This window comes from Castor canadensis, chromosome 4 (genome assembly GCF_047511655.1).
Source record: "Castor canadensis chromosome 4, mCasCan1.hap1v2, whole genome shotgun sequence".
NCBI lineage: Eukaryota > Metazoa > Chordata > Mammalia > Rodentia > Castoridae > Castor > Castor canadensis.
This window is the reverse complement of record NC_133389.1, coordinates 178,670,361-178,682,895: the sequence shown is the minus strand read 5'-3', so window position 1 is coordinate 178,682,895 and position 12,535 is coordinate 178,670,361. Positions and strand designations below refer to the sequence as shown.

At 47.5% G+C, this 12,535-nt stretch overlaps 1 long non-coding RNA gene across 1 annotated transcript; it reads right to left on the bottom strand.

Moving 5' to 3' along the window:
* Window positions 1-6,497: 6,497 nt before the first annotated feature.
* Window positions 6,498-8,601, bottom strand: LOC141422408 (uncharacterized). The gene is made up of 2 exons (XR_012446950.1): window positions 8,510-8,601; window positions 6,498-6,672 (listed from the first exon to the last, which is right to left on the bottom strand). It is a non-coding gene; the product is annotated as an uncharacterized lncRNA (long non-coding RNA).
* Window positions 8,602-12,535: the final 3,934 nt, after the last annotated feature.

The window sequence follows — 12,535 nt, the reverse complement described above, 5'->3', positions numbered from 1 at the left end:
AACCACAGCGCTGTGGAGTTTTGCAGGCTTCTCACGTTGACAGATCTGAGGCCATGGCTGAGCCTCTCCAGTGTCTTCTTCCAGTGCCAATCATATAGTTAGTCCTTGGTATGTCACTCAAGCCTAGGCAAGGTTTCTGATGCAGTCGTCAATGTTGCAATCCTTCCAGAATTGTATCAATCTTCTCAGTGTCTTCCTCAGTTGCAGCAGTAGCCTGGGTAGTGGGCCTCCCCAGGTAGGAGGCTTTAAAAGCTACTAACTCCTCCACCCATTGGTTGGACCAAAGAGGTGGTGTTTAGAGGGGAACCACCACTTTGGTATTGCGATCACCAACAAAAAAGAGGATATGTGGGGGCGTTATCAACAAGAAGCAAAAGCTGTGCTCAGCAGTACTTTTCATTCTCTGTCACTGCAGCTCAGGAGGGCATCTTAGAAGAGGAGCTGCCACCCAGGGCTTCTTATGCAGTAGGACATTGGTGCTGTGTGCATGATATGTTTGAAAGTTCTGGGGTTCTCACTGTGCCAGGTTACAGAGGGTTTCAATTTATAGCCTGCCACACTGGCCCTCAAGCAAGACTGCTATCCTGTCCTTAGGAACCTCGAAACCTAGCATCAGCTTTGTCTCCTTATGCACGAGTATCCTTTCAGATGGGGAGGTTTCATCTCCATTGGAGATTTGCTCTGGAAAAACTTCCTCCACAATTACCTTTAATAGAGTTTCTAAAAATTCTTCAGCAGCTGCCATGCCACTATGTAGTGCCTGACTGCATATAGTTATTGCCACGTGACATTTCAGTCAATGACGGTTAGACTGTGTATATGTACAATGCAGCTGAAAATTCCTATTGCTAATGACATCACAGTTGTCCCAGTGACATAGCACAATGCGTCACTCACATGGTTAGCTGTTAACCAACTTACTGCACTGCATCTGAGTATGTATGGTACAGAATATTTTACAATGACCATAAGCAACTATGTTACTAGTTTATGTATTTACTACACTATACTTTTTTCATTATTTTAGAGTGCATGACTTTTTTTTGGCAGCACTGGGGTTTGAACTCAGGGCCTCATGCTTCCTAGGCAGTCACTCTACCACATGAGTCACTCCCCAGCCCACATGACTTCTGCTTACAGTTTTTTTTTTGTTTACTGTAAAATACTAAGCCAACTTCCCTGGCGGTTGCCTCATATTTCTCTTCTTACTGCATTTTTTTGACTATGTTTTTCTCTTGTGCTTGGTTTAATCTCATGTTGTTTAGTTCTTTGTGGCTCCGGGAGCAATCAGCTATACCATATAACAGCCTAGGTGTGTAGGGCTGCACCACTTGTGTTCACGTAAGTGTGCTCTGTGTTTGTATGATTGTGGGGAGTGGATTATGAGAAGCCTACTAGAACTTGACATAAGCACAGTTGTGCTCAATAATTGGCAGGCTGAGTTTGGCACAGCCCCAGCCCCAGAAGAGAGTGAAGTACAAAATGCAGCACAGCTCCTTTTCCTAAGTTTTTTACATTCAGAGACGTAGGAACACAGGTTTCTCTTGTTACAATGTCATGCCCCCTCTCTGAGAACTGTTGCTCCACCTCCTTGTTTACCACTAAATATAAAAGACTCACTGAAGGAGGACAAGAGGTTTTTTGATGGGGGGGTTTTTGATGGGGGATTGATTGGTTGGTGACTTGCGAAGGGACTGCTGCAGAATGACACTGCTGCTGCTGAGTTATGCTAGAGATTAGAGGAAACATGGGACAGTGCAAGTCTGACCACCAAGACCTTAAGAAAGCTAAAGAGAGAACATGGGACAGAGTGAGTCTAAGGAAAGAGACTTTAAAGGATAGAAAAGAAGCAAGGTTTTAAAGAAAGACTTTAGAAGTAAGGCCTTAAAGAATAGAGAAGAAATGAAGCAAAATAAAAGAAGAGTTATTAGAGAAAATAATTAACGAGGCTATTGTGTGTCTCCATCCGAGTGCCCGGCACAACTGGCCCCAGCTTTGTCTTCTATCGGTTGTCCTTTCTGCATCCCAGTCACCCCCAGTTAGGTCAGTAGAACAAGAGCTCATGAGAAAGCTCTCTAGATACAATGACATACTCCTGTGATGATGCATTTCTTAAAGCATGTCCTGTTCACTAAACAACACATAACTGCATACATAGCTCTAAGTTCTGTTTTTCTGGAAAAGTCAGAAAGGAGCAAATACAAGACTGAAGTTAGGAAGCTGTTTGCTGGCTGGGGTGAGCAGGAGGGGACAGCCTCCCCTTCCCTCCCTGACACTTAGACCTGATAAAAAGGGGTTTGTGCTGGCGAAGGGAAGGGAGTGACCATTCACAGGGAGCCCCTATGATTAAGGATCCCTGTTCCCAGTGCCAGGGAGCCCAGGGCATGGCTCAGTCCCCCGGCTCTGCTTCCTGACAACAGGATGACCAGCAAGGAAAACCAAACAGAGACAGGAGCCAGCACCTTGCACGGCAGGCACATCAGGGAGAAGTGACGCTCTCTGTCCCATCGGCCCCTCCCAAATCAAAGGCCAAGGACAGTTTATGAGGAGTGGGAGAGAAGGGCAGTTCCCAGGTCCTGACTGAGAGAATATAAACGGACCCATTGGAGATGTTCACCAGAGCTGTGCCACCTCCAAACCTAGGGAGATGGCACCCCGATTGCTGGCCAGGAAGAAAGGACCTCCCATCTCCCCTCCTCTCCTCTCCTCTCCCTTTTCCCCCTCCACCTTTCTTCCCTCTTCCCCTCTCTCTGTCTCTCTCCCCATCCATCATCACCAGCATTTCTTCCCAGTTGCTTGCGAGCTTTCTGAGGATGCCTGGCTTTGCCTACTGTCTTTCATTCCAGTTCCAGCTCATTTCTGCTACCAGCGTTTTCAGACTGGCCTTTCCGGATTGAGTCAGGCCCCTGCAGACAGATTTCTTTCTGATTTGCCCAGCTTGTCACCACAGTCCTTGGAATGCTTCTCACAGGCCCTCGAGTCCTGGCTTCCTGGGGCTGTAGCATCCCAGAGGATGGGAAGGAAGGTGGGGTCTCGCTTGGGCCCATTTCCCCTCTTTACCCCTAACAATTCAACTGCAGAGCTGCAAATCAGACCTGGAAGCATGCACAGGAGCAAGGCCAGGGTCTGAACCCCAGATCTGATGCAAATCTCAGTGTGCCTCTGTAAAGGGGCGATGACACCTGTGTTAAAGGGTGTGAAGTTATGTAATGTGCTCGACCCCAGGTGGCGCTCCTAATCAGTGCCTGCAGAGCAGAGCCTAGGTGGCCTCTGGTGGCCTCTGGTGGGCTCCAGTGGACAGCCAGCATTAGTGAGCTTCACCACTGGCTAACAACCCTGGTTTGAAAGAGGACAGCATTCTATAAACGTGCCCTTTTCTTGCAACTACCAAAACCCTGGGTAAGGGTCTGAGCCTTGCAACTCCAGGTGGGCCACCAGGGGGCACCTTGAACTCTGGCCTCCATCCTAGAACAGAGTTTGTGTGTCATTCCAGACTGGTCCAGTGGTAGCTTTCCAAACAAAGCCGCCAGCTACAACAGAGATGATTTCCCCAGGGGACCAAGAGTCCATAGCACCCAGAATCATGCTCTGTGACATCTGTGACTACCGGAGGTCTGGCAGTGAGCAGCTTTGCCCTTCCACTGAAGATACCAGAAAATCAAATGGGCTAAACTGTGACAAGGAGGATTTGGATGGGGTTTGGGAGGAGCTGGGTAAAGGAGAGCCATGTCCACAAAAATGACTTGTGTCTTTTGTCAAGATTGTTTAAGACATGGGAAAATAGTTGTAATATAATTTCAAGTGAAAAAAAATTAGGAAAGGAACCAATTAGGTTATGATTACAACTATGGGAAAAAATTCCATTCCAGAAAACTTCTCTGAAGAGACTGAGTTAGGTGGCATATCTGTGTGTGTTTTTCTCTCTTCTGCTTTGCCTGATTTCCTTTACTGGCCGTATACTACTTCTATAATAAAACTTTAAACAAAGACAGTCTGGGTTGGGACAGTGTGCATGAAATCCTCCTGGAAGAGCTAGGTTTATGTGTGGATGGATGGCCCAGGACACTCCTCCCTCCCCACCTCCTTCACACACCTCTCAAGATTCCTAAGAAAGAGACCAACTTTTTTTGTTTTTTCAATACTGGGGTTTGAACTCAGGGATTGTTGCTTGCTAGGTGGGTGCTCTACCACTTGAACCACACCTCCAGCTCTTATCTTTCTTTTTAGTTGAAAAGTACTACATGCTCATGGTAGAAATTCAGCCAAACATGGGGGCTTGCAATAAAAAGGACGTTTACCTGCTGGCCTGCATGCACCACACTCTCGCTTCTCGAGGGCCAGTCCCTTGTGCAGTCTTTCAAAACTTAATATGCATAGACAATGTTATTTTTGAGGACCTTTAAAAATTTTTACCCTGTTAAACATGTTTTTGTTGTTGTTGTTTTTGCTTAATAGTATTTCTGAACATTTCATGAAGGTTTTTTTTTATGGTTCTTCAGATAATATTTTTTCTTTATTCATCTATTCATATGTGCATACATTTTTTAAAAATATCTACTGTGTTCTTTTTAAGACATGCACTATTCTAAGCCATAAATAACATGTTTTTCTAATGAGGGACATTCAGGTTATTTCCAGTTCTCAGTCAGGATTTCTGCAAAGAATATCCCTAGAAGAGAACCAGGATTCCAAGGTCATAGGTACTTTTTAGTCTTGTCTGATTATGCTATATTGCCTTCTAAAGTAGTTGTACTAATTTACACACCCACTATGGATGAGAATGAGAGCTTCAAATCTTCTTAGACCCAGAGGGCCAATTCTGGAGTGTCCAACTTTAAGAAATGATGTGAGTGAGAATCCTACTGTTAACAGGTTGAGTCACTTTTGGGGGAGCAGCACTGGGGTTTGAATTCAGGGTCTCATGCTTACTAGGCAGGCACTCTACCACTTGAGCCATTCCTTCAGCATTTACTGGACCTTGAATGTGCACCAAAGATCCATGAGTTAAGAGATGGCCTCCAACCCATGGCCCTCCTGGGAGGTGGTGGAACCCTTGGGAAGTAGGGTCTACTGGAAGAAAGTAAGGCCATTTGGGGTATATCCTTGAAGGTGATATTTGTCTTTACTTTCAGGCTGCCATGAGGTGAGCAGACCCCCTCTGCCATGAGTTTCCATCATGACGTACTGTGTCACCACAGACCCTAAGAAACAGGGTCAGGTGACCATGGACTGACACCTCTGAAACCATGAGCCAAAATGAACCTTTCCTCATAAACTGATGCTATCTAGGATTTTTGCCACAGTGAAAGAAAGCTAACATATCTTCTTGTGAAAGAGATTTTTAAAAACAAGCCTTGGGAACTTGTTTCAAAAGGATTCTTGACTTTCATCACAGCATTCATTTAAGAATGAGCTCTTCCCTTGCATTTCTGGTAGGATTTGAATTTTAAAGAAAATGCGTGTATTCCTTTTCTAGAAAGCATCTCTGTCTTTTGCTCTGAACACAAGGAGGTGGCCGATGGCCTCTTTGGAGCTTTGCGCCTTTGCTGCACTGAGCCCACACTTGGCGTGTGAAGCAAGACAGGCCTGCGATGCCCTGTCTGCCCCATGTGCTAACTTCATCACCATAGCAGCCACTCCTCTCTTCTCTTTTCCCGGAATCAGATTTTACAAACTTTAGAGCCATCAGCTTTCTTCAGATTCCCCTGAGCCAAGCCATGGGCCAGGGGTCAGCCTGCCACAGCTGCTAGGCTGCTGCCACACGTGCCCGTGCACCTCCTCCAACCTGTGCCTCCTCCAACCTCTGTCCTGGCCCCCAGCACTTCCCCAGCATGAAGCACGACAACCTGCCTTGGCAGGGCCTGTTACCACGCTTCCTAGACACCTTTCCTGCCAACAGTCTCTTGCTTTCCGTGGTGCTTACATGTCAATTCCTTCCAGCTTCATTTTCTATTCCTCTTCCTCTTTGCCTCCTCAGCCAGCAGTTCTCCTAACTGATGTGCCAAAACCCCTGCCCTGTGGGTTCCAGCTTGGTTCCATCAGAATCCATGCCTTTGGCTGCCCCTCCCCCACCCTGCCCCCACCCCCACCCACACCCTGCTTATTAGGTCCTAGATTTTCCTGATCATACCCTGTCCAATTGACCAGCTGAAAACATCTCTGAAGTGGCTCTTCGGTCTGCTGTGCTAGCCACCATTCCCACTCCAGGCTGGTGACCTCTTCCCTGGACTGTTCCAGTTTCCAGATTGTTGGATGCTCAAGCCTTTTTCTGACATGGCTGAATGTCATCCCTCTTCTTTGCCTTCTCCCCAGCCTGCACAATGGGCCTGCACCTGTCTCAGAATATCTCCCTTCACCACTGCCTTGCACTATGTGCACCTCTCTTATCCCGCCCTCCCCCCCTTCCCAATCACCACTGCAGCATCCGGCCACGTTACCATGTATCAGGCACCTGACTTCTTAGTCAGCTCAGGCCACCATGACAAAACACCATGAAGTAGGTGGTTTCAACAAGAGACATTTATTTCCCACAGTTCTGGAGGCTGGCAGCCCAAGAGCAAGGTGCTGGCATGATTAGGCTCTGGTGAGGGCCTCTCTTCCTCACTTAGAGATGGTCACCTTCTCCCTGTCCTCAGAAGGTCTTTCCTCCTTTTTCCATCCATCCTCTTCTTCCTGTTCAACAAAAGTCCATCCTTGTGACCTCACTTAACCTTAATTACCACTTAAAAGCCCCAGATTCCTAGACAGTCACATTGGGAGTTAGAGCTTCAATGAATTGGGCTGAGGGGAGCACAACTCATTCTGTAACAGTGTCCAGTAAGTACCTGCCGAGTCACAGCAATAACTAAGATGTATCTACCAGACACCGACTGCACTAAGCTCTGGGCTTGAGCTGCCTCAGTCCTCGTGGATACTCCATGATGGGCATCCCATTACTACCTCCACTTTATTGCGGAGGAAATTGAAAACCAGAGAGGTCAAGTAATTTGTCTGCAAGTTAGTAGCAGATTGGAGATTCCAGCTCATGTCTGCTCCGTCTCAGAAACACTCTGTGTCGCACACTTAATGAACTAAGTGTTGGTGCTGAATTTTGATGTTCCTTAGGCCTAGAGCCTTTGTCCTGCTCACCGAAATTCTCCCAGCATCCCTTCTTATCTGGAAGTCCCTGGAGCCCCCTTGCTACTGTTACTCAGACTATTATGAGAACTTGCACAGGTGAAGAAATTATAGGGACATAGGACTGGGAGCTTGTGCCCTGGGGACTAAGCAGGAGTTCTCCTTACTTCATGCCTGCCTGATCCAACATTTTCCGCCAACTTTATCATGGTAGCTGCAACCCCAGGGACACGTGCAATCCAAATGTTAACCTTTGACTCTTGCCACGGTCTTGCATCTCTCACCAGCCTCTGCCTACCATCTCCTTCTCCCTCACCTCACCCTCACAATACCCAGGCACTCTCACACTATGTCCGCAGACACAACTGTGCCCCAGGTCTTGGGCTCCCTCACGGCCCTTTCTCCTGCTATAGCTGTCCTGAGAACCCCTAGACTTCTGAAGGGGCTGCAGACGTTGCCAGAGAAATACTCTGACCAGGCAGCTCAGCCCCTAGACAACCTACATTTTGAACCAAGATGGCAGCTGAGACTTCCAGCCCCTGCTCTGCCTTCTTCATTGGCTACAGTGACAAAGCTGAGTTTTTCTATCTGACCTTGCTTCCCTACCTCACTTCCTCACTCTCCTCAGGCCAACCTACTTCCAGAAGTTATCAAAAATTCACACCCCTCACTTGGTTGCCTGCAAATGATGGATGGGTCTCCCAGGACACCCACCTCTGCCCCCCATCTTCATGTCTCCTGCTCCTCCAAGGTTCTCTTATCACTTGGCTGGGGCCAGCTCCCAAGCCACCCCCTCCTGGATTTTCTTCCTCTTTTCTGCACCCACTCCTTCCCTTCATCCTATAGGCAAGCTTAAGATTTTTTCATCTTGCAAAATAAAAAATTCCCTGCCCAAGGTTCTCAGTCTTGGCTGTAAATACAAAAAGCCTCATCCCAGACCAATTAAATAGAAACCTCCATGGTGGCATCCAGGGATGGTCAAGATTGAGAACCACAGCTCTGCCTGCTCTCTTCTTGCCTGGCCTGATAGGTTTTTTCAATAAATTGTCCTCACTCAGGGTCAAAATGTCATCATATTGTGGCCTGGACTGCCCTCTCCTACAGTCCTACCAGGAACTTCTCCCATGGTTTCCTGGTCCTCATCTCACCAACCTTGATGCCATGGAGACCCTTCAGGCCTCTCCTTCCCTTAGAGATTCTTCTGATCTTCCCCCCAAGTCCTCGGCCTTCCTCCCTGATACTCTGGTGTTTCCTGGCTTCTGTTTTTGGTTTTCTCTTTCATTCCCCACCCTCCCAGGGCATCTTCACTGGTGGCCTGGAAGGACAGCCTGATCCTTCCAGGCTCCCATCCACACTTCCTGCTGCCCCTGTGGATAATCCCCTAGGCACTTACCCCCTGCTCATCTGAGATTTCCATCTTTATACCAAAAGCCTGTTCTTCTGCATGCATCAACTACCAGATTACTGCCACCAAATTGGCTTCTCCCAAGCCTAAAACTGGATGACATCCTCAACCCCACCCCCTCTCTCACCACCCACATCTGATGGATCATCGAGTTCTAGAATGCCCTGGAATCCACTTCCTTGCTGCATCCCTGAGGGCTCTGCCTCCATTCTGCCCTCGCATCATTGTCTCTGGGCTATTTCAAGAGGACCTTCCCTAGCCCAACCTCCCCCAGATTCCTTCCTAGCCCACTCATATCTCTGACTCTGTCTTTGCATGTCTTTCTGAAATGCAAATCCAAGTTGGCCAGGTGGCCAGGTTCAATTCTTGCTGACTTCCACTGTATCCTAGGATGATATGCAAGCTCCCTGCAGATTGTACGGAGCTCCTGCAGCTCCACACCTTGCTGGCCTTTCCTGATCCCCCCTCCCTCTCACACACTCCCTCTGGGCTCTAGTACCCCTGAACCATCACCTTACATGTGTACTCATTCCTGGATTGAACAGATACCTCCAGAGATGTGGTGGGAACAAACCCCTTGCATGGTGGGAGCAAACCCCTTGCATGGTGGGACTTCTTTGGGGACTTCTTGCCCTGCATCATGATACTTGTCCAAGGTCTAACCCACCCCAGTCGTCACAGCTTGTCACATTCGTCTTTGGCCAGAAAAAGGCTGACCCAGGAGCTTGATTTCCTAGAGTCTCATTAGCTCATGAGGTCATAGGCAAGAGACATAATCTTCTTCTGCCTCAGTTCATTCTTCTGTAAAATGGGGTGAAAGCAGTAATCAGGCTTGTCAGATTGTTGTGAGGATCAGAGGATGAATATCTACTAAGGGCCTAGAATAATGCTTGGCACACAGGCCCCTCAGTAGGCATTCACTCTGTATTTTCTCCTCAGCACAACGTGCAACACATGGGCATTCAATTCTATGACTTCTGGTTAGATTAATGAAGGAAAAGCTAGTTAACCCTTTGGAATCTAGGTCCTCATGGAAACCAAGTAGCCCTGATATTAAAAAAAAAAAACACAAAACACTAGGGGGTTCAGCATGGCTCAAATGGTAGAGCGCCAGCCTAGCAAGCACAAGGCCCTGAGTTCAAACTGAGTGCTGCAAAAAAAATAAATAAATAAAAACAGACACAACAACAACAACAAAAGCACACTAGGAATGTCACTGAAAGATCTGGAAAGAAGAGAAGTACTCCACGTGGGACCGTGACAAGAATCAGCTGTCCGGGCACCTCCTGACAATGATCCCCTTTGCACGGAGGTGCTTCACCCACCACCCCCAGATGTGAAGGAAAGGACAAGAAGAAGCAGTGGTCTGGGGGTGGGATCCAGGATGGTGTCCAGGAGGGACCTGCAGGGGCTTGATACAGTCAAGGCCAAGATTGTGGGACTTCCAGCAAGTCATCCAGCCTCCTCAGGCCTCTGTTTCAACCCTCATCAGATGAATGAAGTTAGGGCAGGTCACGCTCAGACTCTGATTCCAGAACTCTGATTCTGTGTTTGTCCACTTCTAATCTCTCATCTAGATTACAAACTACATCAGGAGAAAGCAGGGATTATGACTTAAAAATTGAAGAACATCTTCCTGGCTTAGACAATATTTCTGGGAGCTCAGCTGTTTAAAAGCATAAAAGCAGAAAGCCATTACAGGGCATTTTAATTCATAATCATGAGTTATGCTTTAATTTGAAAGAATTTCAAGAGGTTTTAAATGTTTATTTTTGACTCAGTAAGGACCCTTTAGAGAATTTAAATAAATAATCCCAAATAAAGACCAAGATTTACTCACAAAGATGTTCCTCTCAGTGTGATTTATAACAGAAAAGAAAAATGGGAGTGATTTTAGCTTCTAACACAAAAGAAATGACTCATTCATGGCACTTCTCTTTGACATATTACCTTTTGTAGGTGAATCACCTGAGGAAATGCTTGTCATATAAAGTCATGTAGGGGGAAGAAAGCACAATCCTAGTTTGATTTTGCAGCCTGAGCTTGGTTTGGAGAAAAAGGAAAGTTCACAGGTGAAAGACCAGAAGAAAATGTGGTCAGGGGGCTTCTGGGTGTTTTCCCCCTGGTTCTTTATATCTCCAAATCTTTGGTACCTATTATTTTGAAACCCTTTCTACAAGCAATACAAAAATGGAATTTGAAAAAGTAGTCCCTTGCCAAAAGTAGTCAGTTTTCTCACCTCGTCTTTGAGCAGCACGTTTGAATCCTGGATCCCTTCCTTTCTTCTTCACTTGCTGGGGTGAGGTGCCGATGGCAGTATGGTCCCAGCACTGAATTCTCACGATGCAGAACAGGGGCCTCTGAGCTCTGGGCTCTCCAACTCTGCTTGGCTCTTGTGGAGTCACCACCTTAGGCTAGGGGTGGATCTAGATCTCAGCTTTTGATACCCTTTCAGTCCAGGCATCTGGGGTTGCCAAGTTCACAAACCAGGGCTGATAGCCCCGGGTTGCCATTTCTCCCTCCTCTGATGAGGAGATGAGGGAAGGGTAAGGACCATTGTACAGCATCCAGTGGTCAGGGCACAGGTTCCAAAGACAGTACTCCACATCTCAGAACCTGGAAACCCTTTGTACTTCACGGATGTTCAGACAGGATGACAGAGGCTTCCAGAACAGATGCGGGAATGTGGGTCTGGATCAGAAAACCCAGCTGTCTCCTGGCCCTGCCTCCTTTCTCACAAGAACAGGCATAAAACTTCCAATGTGACCAACCTGGAGATATGGCAAGTCCTTTCTTTCCTCTCCCCAGCCTCACATATTTCTTGCTGGATACTGCTTGACCTCTAGCCCCTTCCCACCAAAACCCCCACCCCAGCTTCCTAATACAGAGGAGGCTCTTCCCTATGTGGAACTGCAGGCCATTTTGGGGAGGGGGCTGGTACAAGTATCCAACCAGGAGGTCTGTTTAGGCGGCCTAAACAGACCTTTCATGGCATGACTCAACATGAAGAGTTGGTCCTTGTGGAAGAGAGGCCAGGAGCAAAAACTCTTTTTATGAGTCTATGTATGTGTGTGCGTGTGTGCATGATTGTGCACACATGCTTTGTGTGTATTCGTACATATGTTTGTGTATGTGTGTGCATTTGTGCATGGGTCTGCACATGTGCTAATGTGTGTGTTTGTGTATGTGTGTATTTGTGCCTGCATGTGTGTGTGTGTGAATATATGCGTATATGAGTATGCATGTGCATATGTGTGGGGTTTGGTCACAATCAAAACTCTTAGGGGAGGAGGCAGAATCTGATCTGGCTGTGTGGGCCTCACCAAAACATGACTCTATCAGGCTGACTTCATGCCAACTCAGGTACCAGGGTCTTCACACACTTGAAAAACATGTAGCTTAAAGCAGCACACATTTCTTCTCTCATGGCTTTGAAGACCCAAGTCCAAAGTCAATTTCCCTGGGTCAAAGTCAAGGTGTCAGCAGGGCCAGGCTCTCCCCGGAGGCTCTAGGCAGAATCTCTCTTGCTTTCCACATCCAAAGCTGCATGTGGTGCCTTCCTTGGCTCTGCTGCTCCCCCCATCCTCAAAGACAACTCACCTCACCTTCCCGGGCTGTGTTGCCTCTTCTCCAGTCAACACTCTGTTTCCCTCTCATAAAGACACTTGTGACTACATGTGTGTCCCACCTGGCTAACCAAAGACAATCTCCCACCTCAGGATTACCTTAGTCACATCTGCAAAGCCTCCCTTGCCATGTAAGGAAACATTCCCAGCTTCAAGAGATTACAAAGTGGACACCCACCATATCCTCCACCAGGAGCTCCAATTCTCACTGCTCTGTGCTAAGGAGAGGGTGTTGGTGAGGTTCAGGCATCCCTGGTCCCTGCTGTGTCTGCACCCTGCCATGATGTCAAGTAGTGTTAGGCTACCAGCCACCAGCATGGGCCTGGAGAGAGACATGCAATGGCCATGAATGTGCAAGCTCACACATGTGTGCACACACACACACACA